Raw genomic sequence first — 4,075 nt, forward strand, 5'->3', positions numbered from 1 at the left:
ACATCTCCAGCACGCTATGTAGGTCTCATGGTGCAACGGTAGTGTGTCTGACTTTAGATCCGAAGGTTACGTGTTTAAATCACGTCGGGGTCACTGTTCGTTCGGATATTGTTCTTCCAGAATTAATATTTCTTTTGCTGTTTGGCAATAACCAGACCCTTGCTCCAAGGTCTGTCTCACTGTTTCCCCGGTGTCAGGCAGAGAATATTTTTTTCTTTAAAAAAATACTTTATTCATATAAAAATTTGTACAGTACATTCAAAAGCAGTTCAGTACATTTAGCTGCGGTCAGTAATCCCATACACTACATTTGGGTTCTGACGGCAGTTCCTGTCGATATATTCCCTTGCTTTTCAGTTCCAGTACAATTCGGTACAATACGGGATACCTTGTAGTACATTCAACAAATTACATCACACGTGTCACTGTACAGTACATGGAATGGGTAACGATACATTTACACTTTTTTTCAACGTGCATCAAGAAACAGACCTTACATTGTACATGGCACTACAGATGTGTTTACAGATCATGGTGCTCCATGTACACAATAAAGAAGTTACAAGTACGGCCCGAGGGGAGTTTTATATTGATTCCTGGCTCGGGGTTTACCGTGTCAGAAGGGCTTTAAACTGTGGCCCTTCCCCACCCTGCCTTTTCGGCAACTGCACCACTTTTAAGTGCGTCCCTCAGCACGTAATGCTGGATATTGGATTGCGCCAGTCTGCAACACGCAGAGGTGGACATCTCCTTGCTCTGGAAGACCAGCAAGTTTCGGCAAGACCAAAGAGCATCTTTGACTGAGTTGATGGCCCTCCAGCAGCAGGTGATGTCTGTCTCGGTGTGTGCCCTTGGGAACAGCCCGTAGAGCACAGAGTCCTGTGTTACGGAGCTCCTTTCTCACGGCTGCGACCCGGATTCGATTCCCGGTCAGGGAAATTGTACTTTTAATTCAAAACCTTATAAAAAAAATAGTTCATCTCTTTTACACATCTTTGTGCATCTACTGTGTAAAAAAAATAGAAGCATTGATTTAAACATCATTTATCAATTCATAAAATTCTATTGTCATATGATATATTTTGGTCTGAGCATATGAGGAAATTTTCTCCCGTTCACATTGGGTTTTATTCTGGTAATCTGGTGCTGAAAGTGGAGATGTTTCCGCAGTGTCGCGGTTAACACGTTCGCCTCACACGCAAATCATCGACACCATCAGAGGCAGTCCCTCGGGATCGAGGAGGACTTGCTTCCACTCCCAAAGTGAATCCTTTGATGGCTGAACAGTCCGATATGAGAGCCACAGATCCTGTTACAGGTGGGACAGACATACGTCGAGGGAAGGGGTCGTTGGGACTGATGTGCCGCGTGCTCCTTCCGCTGCCTGCGCTTGGTCTCTTCATTATCGTTGCATCGAGCCTCAAAGAGCTCAACGCCCTCCCGGATGGACTTTCTCCAGCTCGGGCTGTCTGCGGCCAGGGTCTCCCAGGTGTCAGTGGTGATGTTGCACTTTACCAGGGAGGCTTTGAGGGTGTCCTTGTAACTTTTCCGCTGTCCTCCTTTGGCTCGTTCACCCTGAAGGAGCTCCGCATAAAGACGTAAACATAAACACATACGGATTAGGAGCCAGAGTTTGCCATTCGGCCCCTCGAGCCTGGTCCACCATTGAAGAAGACCCTGTCAGTTCTTCAACAGCAAGTTTTAACATCTGGGGCAGAGCCAACAGGCGCCTGGCTGCAATGAGTGATAAAAACGTGCGTTGGTCCGAAACCTGGCTAGCTCAGTCGGAAGTGCATGAGACTCTTAATCTCAGGGTCGTGGGTTCGAGCCCCACGTTGGGCGATTTCTTTTCATTTCATGTTGCTTTCATGGAAAACCTCTGACCGAAACGGCACAAAACAAAAATGTTCCTTTCAAAGTCATTAAACTCCGAAATTTCCACGCCCGCGAATCTCCTGAATCAGATGCCTCTAGTTTTGCTGACTCAATCCATGTCCCTTTGCAATGTTGTGCTCCCACCCACACTATGAAATGTGCCAATAACTTATCGAATCATGGAATGGTTACAGCACGGAAGGCCATTCGGCCCAACGAGCCCGTGCCGACTCTCAGCGAGTTCCACTCCCCCACCCTTTCCCCTTAGCCCTGCAATTGTTTTTCCTTCAGAAACTTATCCAACTCCCGTCTGAAAGATAAGATTGAATTTGCCTCCACCGCCCTTTCAAGACGTGCATCCCAGATCCTAACCACTCGGTGCTAAATGGCCATCTCCTGTTCCTATGGGTGAAGTCTGGGAAACACGAGATCAATTCCTGCCACACTCACAGCCTTCTTAAATATAGCACCTTCATTCTATTCTCGGAAAACCAGCTCCTGACGTTTCGGCCAGCTGTGTCGGTTAAAGCTCTGGTTATATTCCTAAGATTACTTTACCCACAGTGATTCTGTAGTGTAGCGGTTGTCAGTTTTGCCTCACACCTGAAAGGTACCCCGTTCGAGCACGGGTGAAAACATTATTTTGGAGACTGTTTTTGCTGTGAAATAATTGAACAAAATTCGCCCCCGGTTCCTTTTCGCATGAGCACTGAACATTTTAAACCAGTCTCCAACATACAGAGTGAGTAAAGTCAGTAAGGGGAGAAAACTTCATCAATGATTCAAAATCCTTAAATAGTTAAAGTTCAGTTATTGAAGTTTCCACTGTCCCTCAGTATCAATTCTACAAAACAACGCTGTCGGTTAATGAATGGGGAATAAAACAAATAATCTTCACCCATCCCCATCCACCGACACACAGTTTAATTTGTTGCATGTCATTATTTCAAAGATTTTGAATGAAAGATTTACTTTCTGCATCCGGGCTCCCTCTGTGAGCACCGCATCACTAAACGAGCAGGAAACACATTCAAGAGTTTACCAAAATTGCTGACATTTCTTAGCTTTTTTCTTGTGTTTTTTCAGCTCTTCGTCCTTTTCAGCTCCTGACTGCGGATATTGCTGTGATTAAACCTGAACACGATGCAATGTCTGTCTCACTGTTTCCCCGGTGTCAGGCAGAGACAAGCCTGCTGCCCTCATTTATTTCATGTGACAGGACACAAAAGTTCAAAATCAATCTGCAAGTGGCCACACAAAGCACTGAATAATCAGGATGGCCGAGCGGTCTAAGGTTCTGTGTTCAGGTCACTGTCTCCTCTGAAGATGTGGGTTCATGTCCTCTTTCTGATATATTTTTTTAACCAAAAACTAATGTGCGATAAAATGGAACAAGAGCAGTCCGGTGTGCATTGTCACATGATGCAAGCTACCTCGAACCCGGACCAAAGCCCCAGACGCCGAGCACATGCTCAGGAAAACCATGGGGGAGAGAATATCCCGGTCATTGGACCTTATAGTAACACTGAACAAGTGTCCGGTCTGAAACATTCCAGAGTAATAACATGCAACTGGAGTATCTAACAGTCAGGATGGCCAACCGGTCTAAGGTGCTGTGTTCTGTTCACAGTCTCTTCTGGTGGTGTGGGTTCAAATCCAGCTCCTGACATTCAGTGTTTTTAATTACAAACTCATTTGTTTGGACACCACTCTCAAGTGCTTTGGGAGATCCATCGAACTTAATAAAATGACCCCACTTCAATGACAAACAACGATATCAAAGTTACCTCTCAAACCGGGAATCGATCCTGGGTGGCTGTAGCGAAAGAAATGGTTTTGTGAAACATTGAAATGTGCCCTTTTAATATCTCGCTAATTTAAAAACACGGTTATAATTTGTTTCAGTGCAAAAGAAGGCAGGCTCGAAGGGACAAATGGCCGACTGCTGTGCCTGGTTCTTGTGTTCTTTTACAGAACAAATGATCAAATGAACAACTCTCCCTCAGTTCGCATTTCTTTCATTGTGCAAAAGAAGTTTGTGGGTTCATTAATGATGTTTTCCTGTGAAAGCACCATAAAAGTTGAAGGAAAATAATTCACCCAACATGGGGCTCGATCCCACGACCCGGAGATTAAAAGTCTAATACTATGCCGACTCAATGAGCCGGGCCTGCTAAAGTAGCATCTTCCGGTCGCTGAT

At 45.2% G+C, this 4,075-nt stretch overlaps 1 non-coding gene across 1 annotated transcript; it reads left to right on the forward strand.

Moving 5' to 3' along the window:
- The first annotated feature begins 1,769 nt into the window (after nt 1-1,769).
- trnak-cuu (transfer RNA lysine (anticodon CUU)) lies at nt 1,770-1,842 on the forward strand. Its single transcript has one exon. It is a non-coding gene; the product is annotated as a tRNA-Lys (tRNA).
- The last annotated feature ends 2,233 nt before the right edge of the window (nt 1,843-4,075 follow it).

The sequence above is a fragment of the Pristiophorus japonicus genome, unplaced genomic scaffold, assembly GCF_044704955.1.
Source record: "Pristiophorus japonicus isolate sPriJap1 unplaced genomic scaffold, sPriJap1.hap1 HAP1_SCAFFOLD_70, whole genome shotgun sequence".
NCBI lineage: Eukaryota > Metazoa > Chordata > Chondrichthyes > Pristiophoridae > Pristiophorus > Pristiophorus japonicus.